Consider the following 19,503-nt stretch of genomic DNA (forward strand, 5'->3'; position numbering starts at 1 on the left):
GAGGGAACTGTAACTGTAACCAATACATGAAAAAAGAGGAAGTATGGTGTTTTTGGTATCGGATCTCATTAGAAACCTGTAGCCTCTTAACTTCCTTCCTTTTCCAGAGATGATTTTCAGTAAGATTATGTGGTTTCACATATTCACATCAACAAATTCACCTTCTCCTCACTTTGCCCACTCCCACAAACCCATGCACTTAACAAAAGTTTGATGGAAGGGAGTAGCCAGAGCAGATTGGTGATTGGGAGAGGAGAGCCATGGGTGTATGAGGATAAATTTGGGGGTGGGATGTAATCAGTTAAACAAGCCACAAGTATTTATTAAATGCTACCCTATGGAGAAGGGGACAGAATATATATTAAGTACCAATTCAAGTAAAAAAAGAAAAAAAGACATTTACCATGTTAAAGGCTCTGAGAGAGACAGAAAGATAAAGATCTAGTCCCTGCCCTCACTGATCAGAGAGTTTTGAACTGGAAGAAACACTGGAGATCACTCTATTCAAAGCTCTGTTTGGATGTCTCGGAGTGAGCTTAAACAGCAATTGTTTCCATCCCAGCCAGAAACTTTGAGACTTTTGTGAAGGCCAACTAGGCCATTGTTTGCCTCTATTCTTACTTAGCCTTTAATTACTGAATGGGTGTTGCCTCAGGCAAATCGAGACCTGGGAAAGACCTAGATTAAAAAGGTCTCCCACTGCATTTAGGACCACTTTCAGTCATTCTGACCTATGTCTTGCCACTGGACTCTGGTGACTTTGGAGGAGACAGTGAGGCTGATGACTTTGCACAGCTCTGCTTTACTCAATCCAATTCACTTGCAAGTCAAGACATCACCCTACTGATATCATTGGTCATCTTCAAGAACAAAGGACAGACAACAACAACAACAATTTTACAGATGTGGAGACTGAAGCCCAGAGGCAAAGTGTCTTGTCCAAGGTCACACAGCTTGTAATTAAGAGCCAAGATTCAAACTTAGGTCATATGGCTACAGAATCAATGGTCTTTCAGTAGCAGGAACACATTCTAGTGGGGCAGAACTGTGACTAGAATTGATTGAATAGGATTCTTCTTCAACATGCAAACATATGATGGGAGAGAGGGGAGATATGATGTTCCTTTACTCCAGAATCCCATTGCCTAGCTGTCATCCACCCCCCCCCAAAAATTCCAGAGTGACCATCATTACTCACTTGCCTGTCCTTGGACTTCTACCCTCTGAGTGTCCCACTGCCATTATGCCCCTTCTCTAGGGCATGCCTTTTTCCTTTTCTATGTCCCCTGCCTTCCACTTCCTCCTTCCCACCTGCCTGCTTCCCGGGCATTTAAAGCATTGTTGGCTGCATATCAAGGGTATAGGCTGGACACTCTGGCTATCCCTTCCCAAAGACAACTTTGTCTGATTGGGGAAGACTGTCCAGTACCCATTCCACAACTGAGTCTGCCCTAATGCAGAGCTTCAACTCTGAGCTGAGAAAATATAACACATGTAATGTGTTATAATATAACACATAATGTTATAATATAACACAACATATAATGTCACAATAATAAGTAGACTGGAGTAAGTCCATGTAAGAGATACAAGATATGATATTACAGAGGCAATGGAGGCTTCTGACTAGACAAATCACGAAAAGCTCTGTGGATGATGTGGCATTCAATCTGGGATTGGAAGTATGGACACTTGAAGGAATTCAACCAATAGAAGGAAGGAGAGCATGAGCAAGCATAGGAAGCAGTGTAAGCACAGTTGCAGAGACAAGAAAGCTCCCAAGACACTCAGAGAAACCAAGAAGGCACAGAGCATGTTAAGTCATAGTGGAGTACAAGGCTGGAAGATAGATTGGAACAAAACTGGTAGAGGGCTTTGGATGGTGTTCTAATGGCACATCAAATTCAGTGTGTCCAAAATTAAACTTCTTATCTTTCTCCCAAAAAACTAGCTTCTCTTTCTCTGTCTCTCTCCATATCTCAATCTCATTGTCTCTCTATTCTCTCTCTCCTTCCTCTGTCTTTGTTTTTGTCTCTCTCTGTCTCTATCTGTCTCTGCCTGTCTATCTGTCTCTTCTTCTTCTTCTCCTTTTTCTTTTTCTTCTTCTTCTTCTTCTTCTTCTTCTTCTTCTTCTTCTTCTTCTTCTTTCTCTCTCTCTCTCTCTCTCTCTCTCTCTCTCTCTCTCTCTCTTTCTCTCTCTCTCTGTGTCAAAGGCAGCACCATTAACAGAATCCACAGCATTAAAGAACTTGGAGTTATCTTTGATTCTTCCTTCTCCCTCACTTTCTCATCTAATCCCTTTTCTTTAGTTTTTAACTCTTTAGTTTTTTAGATCCTACCTTAATATAAGCCCTTATTATCATCTATCTAAGCAAATTTCTCCTAACAAATCTTTGTACCTTCCCCCTTTCCCCTCCAACCTATCTTTCAATTAGCTGTCAGAATAATCCACGTGATGCATAGAAATGGTCCTCTAAACTCTGTTCAATAGTTCAGAGAACCTTCAGTACTCCCCTCTTCTTACCCTAGGGGTTCTTTAACTTTTCAGTTTCAGGGACCCCTTTGCACTTTTAAAAATTTGTGAGAACCTTGTCCCCAAAGAATTTCTGTTTATGTGAGTTATATCTATCAATACTTACAATACTAAAAATCAAAATACCTTAATACTATTATGAAAATTGTTTTTGAGCTCATTGGCCCCCTGAAAGGGTCTTGGGGAACTTTCTAGGAATCCCTACACCATACTTTGAGAACCTTTGGCTTATTAAATAAAGACTACTCTCATTAGCACTGAAGGATCCTCACAATCTGGTGCCATAGTACTTTTACTACCTCACCTGGCTACTACTTCCCATCATGAACTTGATGATCTAACTGACCTAGATTGTTTGCATGCATCCCAAGTTTTCCCACCTCTATGTCTTTGTCCATATTGTTTCTTAAGCATAGAATACTCTCTCTCTACTCTGTCTCTCTCTGTCTGTCTCTCTCTGTCTCTCTGTTTCTCCCACCTCATCAAATTGCTGTAAAATGGAAGCTTTCTCATCCCAGCAGCTAGCACTGTGCTTGGCACATATAATACATGTTTGTTTAATGTCTATTGAAATTCTATCCATCTAGAGAGAGCTAGCTCAACTTATATCCCTTCCATAATTCTTCCTTGATTCCTCCAGGTAGGAATGATCTTTGCTTCTTCAAACCATCCAGTACATTGAGCCATTCTATGGCCTTACCATTGTTCTATTTCACATACATTATATTTGTTTATGTGCCATATGTCCTCTGCTAGATGATGAGCTTCATGAAGACAGGAATTATCTTATTTACATTTATTTCCCCTCTAAAGCTTAGCTCTGGACATAGTAGTCACTTAATGAAAATCTATGCCATTTGAATGATTTCATCCAAGAGGCAGCAAGATTAATCAAATGGATAGAGGGATGACCATAGAATAACTAGGACCTCTGTCTCTGACATGTATTGGCTATGTGACACTGATGGGGTATGGGCCCATCATTCAGTTTCAGAAGCTGAGACCTTTGCCCCTTTCTCCAAAAGGAATCTGGCTCCCGTTTGTCTATGGGTCCCAGAAAACCCTTAAACTTTTAGGTTCCTTATCAACTCCCCTTATCTCCCTTTGAAAGCCCTAGCCCCACCTTTTGCCCTTCATTATCTATTCCCATTGTTTATTCAGTCTCTCAGACCTTCCAATTGGTATTCTTACCTAGACCCTTTTCCCAACCACCCCCCACTTCCTCTGGCAACCCAAAGTTACTTTAGTATATATAAGATCCACCCTGGCCCCCATTCAAATGATGAGATTTTCTCATGCCCAAAAGGCTGAGACTCTCTCATACCTGCTCGTCCCTATGGGCTTTACTAATGTTCAGATTCCTTAAGAGTCTGGCCTATATGATTTATCTCTTATAAACTTTTTCTCTGGCTGGAAGAAGATTTGAGTTGAATTAATTCAGGCAGGGCCACATAGCAATCTTGGGGGTTTCCAGCACCCCAAACCTCTAGACCTCTTCAACACTAGGCAAGTCATTTAACAACTAAGTACTTGAGGCAACTCTCTTAGGACTGAGTTGCAGAGAGATCCAGATCTACATTGGCACTTCATTTGGGAGATTCCTATATCAGTGAAAAGTCATGGGTCTAGTTTCTATCTATAACCCTATCATTTAGGCAATAGGGAGCCATTTTTGATGTGTGATCATTATGAAAATTATTCCTGAAATGCACCTATGGTACATAGGTGAGAATGTACTAGGGCCCTAACTGGGGTAAGAGTCTGTTGAAATAGTTCATCTAAGAGACAATGAGGTCCAGCGAGTCATTTCCTCTGGATTGCCTTCAATGTCTTTATCTGAAAAATGAGAGGGTTAAAATAGATGTTCTTCATCAGTCCCTTCCAGCTTTGATAGTATCTTGATAATTAGCTCTAGAAGAGTTCAGGAAACTCTGATATAGTGGGGGGGGGGAACTGATTACTGATTATCTGCCCTCCAATCCAGGGCTTGTATTGTTCCCTTTGGAGTAACTGTGACTCCTGTTGGCTCATCACAGGAATTATTTGAGCCAGCCCAGAGATAAGTCCATTCTGGAATCTGTCTGTCTAAGCATCTGAAATACTATCATGGGACTGTCAGTGATGAAAAGGAGAAGGTAAGCAATGAGCTGGATGCAGGTAGAGAGGCAAGAAGGGAACTAAGTGGAATTATTAGGTTGTGAACCTTGGAGATAAGAAATTGAGAAGGGGCAACTAAGAGAAAGAAGATAAATTTAGTTTCTAATATGGTAACCAGGGCTGGGCAGGGGCCACAGTTTACCCTTTGTCTACTGAGAATGCTAAGAATGAGAAGTAATAATAATAAATTTCTCTAGCTAAGGCTTTGAGGATTATACAACACTTTCTTCACAATCTTGTAAAAATAGTATTATTCCAGTTTTACAGATGAAGATACTGAGTCTCATAAAGGTTAAGTTATTTGGCTAAGGTCAAGCTAAAAAGTAATAGGGCTACAAGTGTAACCTGTATTTTCCAACTCCAAACTTTTCATTATTATAGCTCTTGTAGGATCAGAAATTTAGAGTTGTAAGGGACCTTATAGGTCATATAGTTCAATCCTCTTTCTTTACAGATGAAGAAACTAAAGCACAAAGAGTTTAAGTGACTTACCCAAAGTCACACAGTTAACAAAATCAGGAGTAGAATTAATTGTATTTTCCCCTAAACCCATCCGTTCCTCCTCCAAAGTTCACCATTTCTGTTGATTGCACCACCATCCTTACAGTCACCCTGGTTCACAGACTTGGACTCATATTCTCTCTCACTCACCTCCTATATTCAATTTCCAAGTACAATAATTCTATCTCCGCAATATCTCTCACATCTGTCCTTTTCCATTCCTACAGACCCTACCCCATTTCAATTCCTCTACCTCTCTTGCCCAGGCTATTTTAATAGCCTGCTAATTCATCTTCCTTCCTCATGTCTCTTCCTTCTCTAGTTCAATGTCCACACAGCTGCCCAATTAATGTTACAAAAACACAGACATGCCTATGTCACCCCTTATTCAAAAATCTTTGAGAAGTCACTTGTCCCTTGAATAAAATCTAAACTCCCCTGTTTGGCATTTAAAGTCCTTTACAATCTTGCTTCAGCTTGCCTTCTGGGCTTATTGTATATTATTCACTTTCACATAATCTATATTCCAGTTAAACCAGCCTGCTATTATGCTTTAGGCAATAGAGAACCATTTATGATTTGATATAATTAGGATAAGCAGTCTTGGTATGATATATAGGAGAGAATGGACAGGGGTCTTAATTAAGCTTAATTCTTCCATGACATTTCTCTGGAAATTTACATGTATTTCCAAATCCTGATCACAAGAAAAGTCAGTAGAGAAATTAGGAAAAAGCTTATAATTGTCCTGTGAGAATTAAAGGTTAACTGTCTACATAGAGACGTTACTGATTCAAAGAAATTCATTGACGTCAAGTTAAAAGCAAGAGCAGTTACCAAGAACATGCACAACATTTCTGGGAACTAAGATAAAAGTACACAGGAGAAAAGTGGTTATAATCTAATCAGTTTTGCTTGTAGCTGTTGCCATGTTATAAACGTGTGATCATGATCCCATTTGTTGTTAAGTGAGTCATTCTTGCAAGCAAAATAAATGTTAATAAGTTTATACTCAGTATATTTTATACAAACCCTATGGGTGATGTTCCAAGAAATTACAAATTTTGGAAGCAAAATAATTCCTCAAATTGGCATTTTTTATATGGGATTGATTCTGTGTGGTGCTGAGAGCTTTGCTAGGATATCTGAATGTTATATCATTTGAATATTATCCAATAATGTTTGATGGAGTTTTCTGGTGTTTGAATATTCAGCATAGGCTACAGTCCCAGTGCTTAGCACAATGCCTGGCACACAGTAAGCATTTGACAAATGTTTACAGATTGACTGACTGACTTTTCATAAATACTACTAAACTTGATATTTTTATTTATTGAACAATTTTTAGATAGTCATAATAATGAATAGAGTACGAAGGATGCCAGAAGTAGTTTAAGAAGGATAAAGGAAATTGGTCAGTTCATTGCCAGATATGTTTGAAATTGTTTTCAAAATACATTCATTCATTCATAATAACAATAAATCATGTGTTTATTATCATATCTTTTTTTATAGAAAACCTTTGAAACTTTTAGTATAACCCTATCATAGAAAAAAAATGATTCATTAATATTAAGGTCACTCATTATTATTTTTAAATACATAAATAAAATGTTATGAAAAATATAGGATAGCATGATTTCAGGAATTCCGAAGAATTATAATTTCTTGATCACAAATCCCAAAGATTAATATCTGTTGAGAATTCAGAAACATTGTGAGAAAAGGTAATAAGGTCTGGCGATTCACTCGCCCTGTTTGAGCCTCACTTTCTTATCTGGAAAATGAGATGGTTGGAGTAGATGGTCTTCAAGGGTCCCCATACACGACATTCTAATTCCCATATCTTTGACTTTGGAAATGAGTAGTCAGTCCCCCATAGCTGGAAGGTAATCCATCTTCACATGTGTCTTACAGGATTCCTATTTGTTTTTTGTTTTCCAAATCAGAAATCCAGTTCCATCTCCTTTAATTTTATTTATTTATTTTTTTAGGTAATTGGGGTTAAGTGACTTGCCCAGGGTCACACAGCTAGTAAGTGTCAAGTGTTTGGTCTGAGGCTGGATTTGAACTCAGGTCCTCTTGACTTCAGGGCCAGTACTCTATCCACTGTGCCACCTAGCTGCCCCTTCTTTAGGAGGTTTGTCCTGATCTCCTCACCTCCTCCTCCCTTTCTATCTCCCAGTACTTAGCATTCTCTTCCTCTTAAGACTACACTGTATTACTCTCTATATATACCTTATACTTAATTACTTGTGAATATTTTGTACACACACCCTTCCCCAAGTTGAATATAAGCTACCTGATAGCAGGGACTGTTCCCTTTTAATCTATGCACTCCAGTGCTTAGCACTCTCTCTTGCCTACATTAGGAATTGAATTGAATTGAATCCAGTAAATAAGAATTAAATCCAGTAAAATTGAATGGACTCAAAACCAGTCCTTCAAATCCAAACCCACACCCCTTTCCACTTACACCATGAGACTAAATATTAAAGCCATTGGTATATTCTTCCTTCCTTCATAGGATCATAGACTCTGAGATGCCAAGGACCTCAAATGATTTCTAGTCCAATTTCTACCTGATTCACAAACCTCCTCTTAAACATCTTCACTGTTGCTCATCCTACATCACTTGAACACCTCCAGGAATGGAGAAGTCACCAGCTCCTTCTGCTTTTGTGCAGATCTATTTCTTAGGAATGTTTTCCTTCTTGTTGTTGTTGTCACTGTTATTTAGTCATTTCAATGGTGTCTGATTCTCCATGACCTCACTTGGGGTTTTCTTGTTAAAGATACTGGAGTAGTTTGCTATTTCCTTCTCCAGCTTATTTTACAGATAAGAAAACTGAGAGGCACACAGAATTAGGTGACTTGTCAAGGGTCACATAGCAGTAAGTGTCTGAGGCTGGATTTGAACTGAGGTTTTCCAGACTCCAGGCCTAGTGATCTATCCACTGTACCACCTAGCTGCCCAAATAATAATATCTTTTACATATTGAGTCTAAATCTGCTTCCTTCTAGTTTTCAGTCATTGGTCCTATTTCTACCTTCCAGGACCAAGCAGAAAAACTTGAATCTCATTTTACATGAAAATCTTTCAAATATTTAAAGATATCTACCATGTCTCCTATAATAATATTAGTACTTACATAGTGTCTTAAGATTTGCAAAGCGCTTTACCTATGTTATTTCATTTAATCCTGACAACTCTGTGAGGTTGGTGCTATTATGACTCTCATTTTACAGATGAGGAGATTAAGGCTGAGAGAAGTCCAGTAATTTGTCCAGGGTCACACAGCTAATGTAAGAAGTAAGATTTAAACTCAGGTCTTCTTGATACCAAGTCAAAAAGACTGAGACTTCCCTAGGATCACATGGTTAGTATTTGACCTTAGCAATACTTTGAGGTAGGTGCTACTGTTACCTCTATTTTACAGATGAGGAAACTGAGACCAAGAGAGGTTAATTAATGTGCCCAGGGCCATACAGCTAGTGTTAGAATCAGGATTTGAACTCAGATCTTTCTGGCATCAAGTCCAACACTCTTACCGACTATGTACCTAGCTGCCTAAACCTTCTCTACTGAAAACTAAACATCTCTCATCCTTTTAATCAATCTTTATATGGCAGGGTGTTAAGTTTCTTTGCAATCTCTTATTCCTTCTCAAGAAGCATTCATGCTGTTTCCATGCACTTCCCAAAATGCAGTGCCCTAAATTGGACAGATTAATACAGTGGGATATGATGAAAAGAGTGCTAGATCTGGAGTCAGAGGACCAAGGTTCAAATTCTTATACTGTTATTTGCTCACTTTATGACCTCAGCTCAGTTGCTTCTCTCTGGGTTCCAGTTTCCTCATCTATTAAAAAAATAGCTGTAAGATCCCTGCTAGCTTTAAATCTATTATCCAAATATCTAGATGTAGACTGACAGAGTGGAGTGAGAGTCTCACCTCCTTAATTCTAGGCACTGCGTATTTCTATATATCCTAAAATCTTATGATGTTTTCAGCTGTCATGTGATATTGCTGATAACATTGTGTTTTATAGCCCACGAACCACTCCCTACTTCCCCCTTTTACAAATTGTTTTATTTGTTAGAGTTTGTTCTCTTACATTGGTTACTTCACAACAAACATTTTTGGATCTAAGTATATGATTTTATTGGCAAAAGGTAACTTTCGATGTGGAAACTTCCTCTGCAAAGGAGATTAGCAATTGATCCGTCTGTAATGTAGAGTCTTAGGGTGTTTTCTGGGGCACCGGGTGTTGACTTGCATGTAGGTACACAGCCAGCAATTATTTGTTAGAGAAAGGGCTGGGAACCAGGTCTTCCTGACTCCAAGGGCAACCCTTTATCCACCCGTTAAGAGTGCATTCCATAATACTTACTCCCATCCCGTACCTTCTGATAAACTGATAATAATGATAATCAATTAGTGAAGCAATACTAGCTGAAATAGTGCTTATGAATAATTATGAATAATAAGTAATTGTTCATTTCTTTAAATAGGTAGTTCTCAAATCCTAGAGAGGCTTGGTCTACCACACAGTAATAAAAGCAGGAATTTGAAATAAATAATAATTTATTTATTTATTATTTGTTTATTAATTTATTTTGATTTATCAATAATCACTTCCATATGCTTTTGAGTTTAAAATTTTTCTCCCCCTTCCTCCCCACCATCCTCTCCAAGACAGCACATAATCTGATATAGGTTATACATTTAAACATATTTTCACATTAGTGATGTTGTAAGTAGAAATTAAAACCAATAGGAGGAACCATCAGAAAGAAGAAACAAAACTCAACAGAAGAGAAAAAAATTAGCAATTCAACATCCATAGTTCTTTCTTTGGATGGGGATAGCATCTTCTATCACAAGGCCTCTGGAAATGTCTTAGATCCTTGTATTGCCAGGAAGGGTTAAGTTTATTAATATTAGACATCATGCAACATGGCTGTTATTGTGTACAACGTTCTCTTGGTTCTGCTCACTTCACTCAGCATCAGACCATACAAGTCTTTCCAGGTTTTTGTGAAGTCAGCCTGTTCATCATTTCTTATAGCACAATAGTATTCCACTACATTCATATACCACAACTTATTCAGCCATTCCCCAATTGATTGGCATCCTCTCCATTTCCAATTCTTCGCCACCACAAAAAGAGCTGCTATAAATATTTTTGTATACATAGGTCCTTTTCCCATTTGTATAATCTCTTTGGGATATAGCCCTAGAAATGCTATTGCTGGGTCAAAGGGTATGCACATTTTTATAACTCTTTGGGCATAGTTCCAAATTGCTCTCCAAAATGGTTGGATCATTTCACAACTCCACCAATAATGCATTAGTGTTCCAATTTTCCCACATCTTCTCCAACATTTATCATTTTCTTGTTTTGTCATCTTGGCCAATCTGAAAGGTATGATGTGGTACCTCAGAGTTGTTTTGATTTGCATTTCTCTAATCAATAGTGATTTAGAGTATTTTTTCATATGACTATAGATGGCTTTAATTTCTTCATCTGAGAACTGCCTGTTGATATCTTTTGACCATTTATCAATTGGGGAATGACTCATATGCTTATAAATTTGACTTAATTCTCTATATATTTTAGAAATGAGGCCCTTATCAGAGAGACTGGTTGTAAAAATTCTTTCCCAATTTTCTATGTTCTTTCTAATCTTAGTTGCGTTGGCTTTTTTGTGCAAAAACTTTTCAATTTAATGTAATCAAAGTTATCCATTTTGCTTTTCATAATGTTCTCTATCCCCTGTTTGGTCATGAATTCTTCTGTTCTCCATAAATCTGATAGGTAAACTATTCCTTGCTCTCCTAGTTTGCTTACAGTATCAGTCTTTATATCTAAATAATGAACTCATTTTGACTTTATTTTGATATATGGTGTGAGATTTTGATCAATGCCTAGTTTCTGCCATACTCTTTTCCAGTCTTCCCAGCAGTTTTTGTCAAAGAGTGGGTTCTTATCCCAGAAGCTGGGTTCTTTGGGTTTATCAAATAATAGATTACTATAGTCATTGACTACTGTGTCTTGCATACTTAACCTATTCCACTGATCCACCACTCTATTTCTTAGCCAGTACCAAGCAGTTTTGATGATTGCTGCTTTATAATACAATTGAAGATCTGGAATGGCTAGGCCACCTTCCCCTGCATTTCTTTTCATTAGTTCTGTTGATATTCTGGACCTTTTGTTCTTCCAAATGAATCTTGTTATTATTTTTTCTAACTCTATAGAATAATTTTTTGGTAGTTTGATTGGTGTGGCACTGAATAAGCAAATTAGCTTAGGTAGAATTTTCATTTTTATTATATTGCTCGGCCTACCCATGAGCAAATAATGTTTTTCCAATTATTTAGATCTGACTTTATTTGTGTGAAAAGTGTTTTGTAATTGTGTTCATAGAGTTCTGGGGTTTGTTTTGGTAGGTAGACTCCTAAATATTTTATAATGTCTACAGTAAGTTTAAATGGAATTTCTCTTTCTATCTCTTTGCTGTTGGACTTTGTTGGTAATATATAGAAATGCTAATGATTTACGTGGGTTTATTTTATAGCCTGCAACTTTGCTAAAGTTGTTTATTATTTCAAGTAATTTTTTAATTGATTCTCCAGGATTCTCTAAGTACATATATCTCTAAGTACATGTTATCTGCAAAGAGTGATAGCTTTGTTTCTTCTTTGCCCATTCTAATACCTTCAATTTCTTTTTCTTCCTTTATTGCTAAAGCTAATGTTTCCAGTATGATATTGAACAACAGTGGTGATAATGGACATCCTTGTTTCACCCCTGATATTATTGGAAATGCTTCTAGCTTGTCCCCATCACATATAATGTTTGCTGAAGGTTTTAGGTAGATGCTACTTATCATTTTGAGGAAGACTCCATTTATTCTGATGTTATCTAGTGTTTTTAATAGATCTAAATATTTTGTCAAAAGCTTTTTCTGCATCTATTGAGATGATCATGGGGTTTCTGTTACTTTTGGTGTTGATATGGTCAATTACACTGATAGTTTTCCTAATATTGAACCAGCCCTTCATTCCTGGTATAAATCCTACCTGGTCATAGTGTATTATTCTTGTGATAACTTGCTGTAATGTATTTGCTAATATTTTATTTAAAATTTTTGCATCTATATTCATTTGAGAATTTGGTCTATAATTTTCTTCCTCTGTTTTGACTCTTCCCGGTTTAGGTATCAGCACCATATATGTATCATAAAAAGAATTTGCTAAGACTGCTTCTTCACCTAATTTCCCAAATAGTCTATATGGTATTGGAATTAATTGTTCTTTAAATGTCTGATAGAATTCACTTGTAAATCCTTCTGGCCCTGGAGATTTTTTCCTAGGGAGTTCATCAATGACTTGCTCAATTTCTTTTTCTCTGAAATAGGGTTATTTAAGTATTTTACTTCCTCTTCAGTTAATCTGGGCAATTTACAGTTTTGTAAATACATATCCATTTCACTAAGATTGTCAAATTTATTGGCATACAGTTGGGCAAAATAGTTCCTAATTATTGTTTTAATTTCTTCTTCCTTGGTGATAGATTCACCCTTTTCATTCTTGATACTAGCAATTTGGTTTTCTTCTTTTTTTTTAATTAAATTAACCAAAGGTTTATCTATTTTATTGGTTTTTTCATAAAACCAGATTTTAGTTTTATTTATTAGTTCAATAGTTTTCTTAATTTCAATTTTATTCATTTTTCCTTTGGTTTTCAATATTTCTAATTTAGTGTTTAATTGAGGATTTTTAATTTGTTCTTTTTCTAGTTTTTTTTTTAGTTGTATGCTCAATTCATTGATCTCTGTCTTTGCTCCACAATCTTGGCCTTTTTTACTTATTTTATATCATATTTATTATTGAAACTATTGCCTCAAGGTTTTTGCTATTGATTCTTCATGGTTTTCTTAGTCAATCATCATATTGTCTGTACATAGGAATAAATTTTCCTCCTCCTTGACAATGCATACTGTCTTCATTTCTTTTCACTAATTTATTGCTACAGCAAGTACTTCTAGTACTAGGCATTTTATTGGGAAAAACCTCAAGTATTCTCTCATTGAAAAAAATACTTGTTCTTGGTTTTAGAAATTTATATTACTGTATTAAAGATGCCCTTCTGATATTTTGCTTTTCATTTAAAAAAATTAAATGAATGCCACATTCATCTTTTGATATCATCCTGTTTTTGTGAATATGTAATCATTGTTTTTTCCTAAAGTTGAAATGTTTTTAGTGCAAATACAATTTGGTCAAAAAAAAAATCCCTGTTTTTGGAGAGTAGTAATAATGTAGACTAGTAGTAATAATAGTAAATTTTTGAGTTCCAAATTCTCTCCTTCCCTCCAGTCCTTTCCCCACTCATTGAGAAGGCAAGCAATACGATATCTGTTATACATGTGAAGTCATGCAAAACAGATTTCCATTTTGGCCATATTACAAAAATAAAAAGCAAGAAAAATTAAGAAGGTGAAAAATATGCTTCAGTCTGCACTCAGAGTTCATTAGTTCTCTCTCTGGAAGTGGATAGCATGTTCATCATGAATCTTTTGTAATTGTCATTGATCATTATATATAATAATTATTTTGTGAAGCAGTATGCTTTAGTAGATAGAAAACTTGCTTTGAATTTAGGAAGACCTGAGTTCAAGTCCCATCTTTGACATATTCTGGCTATATGATACTTTGTTAACCTCTCAGCATACTTTCATGCATTATAATTATAAATTGCAAAGCAGTTGCTGTTCTGCATTGGTAGGAGTTTCCTCATTGGAAGTTACAACTATCAATTAAATCACAAGTCCTGCCCCTCCCAACATTCTTCCAAATAGTCTTTTTCATTAATTTAAAATTTTTTTAATTTAAATTTTTTTGCTTAGAATAATATTTTATTTTTCCCCACAACTACATATTAAGAAAAATTTTAGCATTCATTTTTACAAGATTTTGAGTTCCAATTTTTTCTCCTTCCCTCCCCTCCCCTCTTCTGAGCCAGTCTGATATAGTTTATACAAATGCTATCATGTAAAACATATGTCCACATTCATCACAGTTGTGGAAGAAAAAACTAGATCAAGAGGAAAAAAACACAAGAAAGAATAAAGTAAATTAAAAAGATATCCTTCGATCTGCATTCAGAGTCTATCAGTTCTTTATCAGGATTTGGATAGTATTTTCCTTCATGAATCCTTTGTACTTGTCTTGGATCATTGTGCTGCTAAGAAAAACTGAGTCATTTGAAGTTGATCATCACACAATGTTGCTAATACTGTGTACAGTGTTTTCCTCTTTCTGCTCATTTCACTCAACATCAGTTTGTACAAGTCTTTCTGGGTTTTTCTGAAATCTGCCTATTCTTTATTTCTTACTGCACAATAATATTCCATTGCATTCATATACCACAGCTTGATCAACCATCCCCCAATTGATGGGCATACCCTCAATTTCCAATATTTTGCCACCATGAATATGGCTGCTATAAATATTTTTGTACTTGTAGACTTGTAGGTCATTTTCCCTTTTTTATGATCTCTTTGGGATACAGACTGGGCAGTGGTACTGCCAGATCAAAGGGTATGCATAGTTTGGTTTACCTTTGGGCATAGTTTCAAATTGCTCTCCAGAATGGTTGGATCAGTTTTGAACTCTGCCAACAGTGAATTAGTGTTCCAATTTTCCCACATCTTCTCCATAATTTTCCTTTCTTGTCATACTAACCAATCATATTGGTGTGAAGTGTTATTTCAGAGTTGTTTTAATTTTCATTTCTCTAATAAAAAGTGATCTAGAGCACTTCTTCATATGCTTATAGATATATTTGATTTCTTCATTTGAAAACTACCTGTTCATATCCTTTGACCATTTATTAATTGGGGAATGTCTTGTATTGTCACAAATTTGGTTCAATTCTCTGTATATTTGAGAAATGAGACCTTTATCAGAGATACTTGCTGTAAAGATAGTTTCCCAGCTTTCTGCTTTCTTTCTAATCTTGGTTGCATTGGTTTTGTTTAAACAAAAGCTTTTCAATTTAATATGATCAAAATTATCTCTTCTACAATTTTCAATGCTCTCTCTCTTGTTTGGTCATAAATTCTTCCCCTCCCCATAGGTCTGACAGGTAGACTATTCCATGCCCTTCTAATTTCATTGCTTCATTGTCTATGAAGTCATTGTCTGTCTTGTAATAAGATGTAATTTCCTTCCTTATCTCTTTTAATTAGGTCTATTTTTGCTTTTACTTTGTCTAAGATCAGGATAGCTACCCCTGCTATTTTTTTTTTACTTTAGCTGAAGCATAATAGATTCTGCTCCAGTCCCTTACCTTTACTCTGTGCATGTCTTTCTGCTTCAAGTGTGTTTCTTGTAGGATTCTGATTGATCCACTTCCATTTTATGGGAGAGTTCATCTCATTCACATTCAGAGTTGTGATTACTACCTGTGTATTTCCCTCCATCCTATTCTTCCTTCTGTGTGCCGGTCACGCCGTGCACTCTCCTCCTATAAGGAGCAGGCTGCCAGGGTCATACTACTTACCAGTCTTCGGTGCCCACCCGGATAAACACAGAGACGAGCCGATCAGGAGATGCAAACACTCAAGCTTTATTCAGAGACCATCACAGCAAGGCCAAGCAGGAAAGCAAGAGCAAGAGAGCAGGAGCAAGAGAGAGCGAGCTCCGACCACTACTGTCCCTTAAGTACCTTCTTAGCCCCTCCTCCTCAGCCCGCCTACTAGTCATTGATTGTAGGGTCAGATACCGGAAGGGGATGTCTGGGGTTAGTGCTGCACCAAGGGAGAGGACGTGACGCAGGAGGCTAGGACCGGATACAAGAAGGAGACGTCTGAGGTTAGAGCTGCACCTAGGGAGAGGACGTGATGCAGTAAGTCAGGCCCAGATACCAGGAGGAGGCGTCTGGGGTCAGTGCTACACGAAGGGAGAGTACGTGACCCAGGAAGTCAGGTTTGGACACAGGAAGGAGATGTCTGGGGTTAACACTGCACCTAGGGAGAGGACTAGACAAAGGGAACTCGTTCTCTGCCGTCCCACTCCCATGTGGCACAGCCCCCTGCCTCAGGAGCATGTGCTCCGGTTACTTCCTAATATCTTGTTCCTATCCCATCTTGCCACAACCCTCATGTGGCAGTAGTCAACATCAGACAATCCCTCACACTTCTGTTTGTCCTCTCTCTCCTTTCACCCTTTCTCTCCTCATCAGGATTTTGCTTCTATCTACTACCCCAGATCTTTTTGTCAGCTCTCTCCCTTTACTTAATCTTCTCCTCTCCTACTTTCCTGTTGGGTAAGACAGATTTTGATATTCAACTGTTGTGCATATTATTCCCTCTTTGAGCCAATAATTGATGAGAGCAAGGTTCAAGCACTGCCCATTGCCCAACCCCCCATCTTCCCCACCATTGTAATAGGCTTTTCTTGCCTCTTCATGTGAGATAATTTAATCCATTCTATCTCTCCCTTCCTTCTGCACCCATTGTATTCCTCTTTCTCATCCCTTAATTTTTTATGTCATTCCCTCAAATTCACCTTATACCCATACCCTCTGTTGCCTATACATACATACATACATATATATATATATATACACATATATATGTATATATTCCTTCTATCTGTACTGTTAGTGATACAGTTTTTATGAATATCATCTTCCCATGTAGGGAAGAGTTCTTGAATTCCTTGTTTTCTTTTCCCTTTTTACCTGTTCATGCTTCTCTTGGATGTTGATATTGGAGGTCAAATTTTTGGTTTAGTTCTGGTCTTTTCCTTATGAAGACTTGAAATCCTTCCATTTTGTTGAATGGCCATTTTTTTCTCTTGATGTATTATGCTTAATTTTGCTGAGTAAATGATTCTTGATTATAGTCCTAGCTCCTTTGCCTTCCAGAATATCATGTTCTATGATGTCTGATTTTTAAATGTTGCAATTACCAAGTCCTATATGACCCTGATTGTGACTCCCTAATATTTGAATTGTTTCTTTCTGGCCACTTTTAGTATTTTTTTTCTTTTTCCTGATAATTCTGAAATTTGGCTATAATGTTGCTTAGGGTTTTTATTTTGGGATCTCTTTCCTGAGGTGATCAGTGGATTTTTTTCAAGGCCTATTTTGCCCTCTGGTTCCAGGACATCAGGGCAGTTTTCCTTGATTATTTCTTCATAGATGCTGTCCAGTTCTCCTTTTGATTATGGCTTTCATGTAGTCCAATAATTCTTATTTTTTTTCTCCTTGATCTATTTTCAAGGTCAGTTGTTTTTCACATGTGATATTTTACATTTTCTTCCATTTTTTCATTGTTTTGAATTTGTTTGATTGAGTCATCATGTCCCATAAAGTCATTAGCTTCTACTTGCCCAATTCTAGCTTTTAAGGTGTTGTTTTCTTCAATTAGCTTTTGTGTTTTCTTTTCCATTTGGCCAATTCTATTTTCTAAGCAGTTTTCCAAGCTGTTGACTCCTTTTTCATAATTCTCTTACATCACTCTCATTTCTTTTCCCATTTTTTCTTCTACCTCTCTTATATGATTTTAAGCTTCTTTTTGAACTCATCCATCAGTTCTTTCTGGGCTTAAAACCATTTCCTGTTTTTCTTTGGAGTTTTACCCATAGATATTTTGATGTTGTTATCCTCTTCTGAGTTTGTGTCTTGGTCTTCCCTGTCACCATAATCACTTTCTATGGTCAGATTCTTTTCTTGTTGTTGTTGTTGTTTTGTTTTGTTTTGTTTCTTTGTTCAACTTTTTTGGTCTTTTTTTCTTTCTTTTAAATTTGATCTCTGCTCCTAGCAGAGATAGCTAATAGCTAGGAAGGGACTCTGTCTCAGCCTTCTTGTGCTACTGGCTTTAGGCCCAGGCTGTTTACTTGGTGCTATGATGATGTTGTCCTGAGGCCCACAGGGGACCTTCATGTCTGATGTTATGTTAAGGGGGTAAGGTGTGGGGTGGCTGGCACTGCCAGAGGCTGTAGGGTCTAACAACTTACTTGGTGCTGAGTGAGGGTCCTAGTGGTGATGTCTAGCATGTGCTGAGGCTAGGTGGGGTTTTTCTGTGTTTCCTGGGGCTACACTGAAGCACATGGAGGTCTGGCACCTGGAGAATGCCTGTTTCTCCTGGGCTGTGCCAAAGTACATGGATATCCTGCACCTCGCAGGATGCGTGTCCACCTGGAACTACACTGAAGTACATGGTGGTTCTTGGAGCTGGAGGCTGCTGGTTCCTCTGGATAGACTAAGGCATGTGAAGGGTCCTGGTGTTGGCATTTGCCTGCTCCACCACACTGGGGCTCAGGATCTCCTGCTGATTTGGTAAGGTGGATCTTACTGCTGGCTTGCTGGGATGCTTCTGTCCTCAAATGTGCTCTCCTTCCACGTCAGTGAGAAGCACCTTTCTTGCTCTGTTCACTTTTTAATGGAAAATGTCATTTATATTTTTTAGTGATATTGGTCAATAATGCTTTCTCTGACTTATCTTGCTCTGGTTTGAATATCCAAACCATATTTACAGGATACAAGAGTTTTGTATAAGAATATCTTCTTTATTTTAAGAACAATTTAAGTAGCATGTAAATTAATAGCTCTTTAAATATTTGATAAGGTCCATTTATAAGTTTGTTAATAGGATTCTCTTTTTTTTCTTTTGAGTGTTCAGATACAGTTTCATCATTTTTTTTCTGGAATTGAGATCTTTCCTGATTTTTTTGGTATTGGTTATTTTATGTGTTTTTGGAGATATTAATTTAATTTGGGGGTTTTTTTGTATTATCATGGTTTATTTGTTTATTTTACATAAACTCATTTCTAGACATTCTCTATTTGTGCATTTCATTTTTTATATCCAAGTGTAGGACTTTGTACTTATTCCCATTAAATGAAATCTTATTTTATTTGGCCCATCATTCTATCCTATTATCATCCTTTTAAATCTTGATTTTGTCATCTAATATATTAACTTTGTGACATCTACAAATATGATATATGTGATATTTTTGCTATTGTTAATAAAATCATAAATAGAATGCTCAATCTTTTATCTGCTGGATCTGAGTGAATATGCTAAGGAAAAAGAGTAGTTCTTAAATCCACAGAGGCTGAAAATTAGAGCAGTTGGAATTCCCTTGGCATATATCTTCTGTGTTTGTACTGGCATACTTTAGTTTATTGCACTTCACTTTATTGTACTTTGCAGATATTACATTTTTTACAAACTGAAGGTTCATGGCAACCCCGCATCAAGCAACTTTTTTAGCACCATTTTTT

The 19,503-nt window shown here is 37.0% G+C and overlaps 1 protein-coding gene and 1 pseudogene across 1 annotated transcript in view; one reads left to right on the forward strand and one right to left on the reverse strand.

Annotated features, from left to right (window-relative positions):
- The window catches only part of LOC114026397 (olfactory receptor 10J1-like), a 267,452-nt gene that overhangs the window by 112,221 nt on the left and 135,728 nt on the right, over positions 1-19,503 (reverse strand).
- Positions 1-19,503, forward strand: part of LOC114026374 — a 64,067-nt pseudogene that overhangs the window by 39,037 nt on the left and 5,527 nt on the right.

Source organism: Vombatus ursinus, unplaced genomic scaffold, assembly GCF_900497805.2.
Source record: "Vombatus ursinus unplaced genomic scaffold, bare-nosed wombat genome assembly UNPS02014838.1, whole genome shotgun sequence".
NCBI classification, from domain to species: Eukaryota; Metazoa; Chordata; class Mammalia; order Diprotodontia; family Vombatidae; genus Vombatus; species Vombatus ursinus.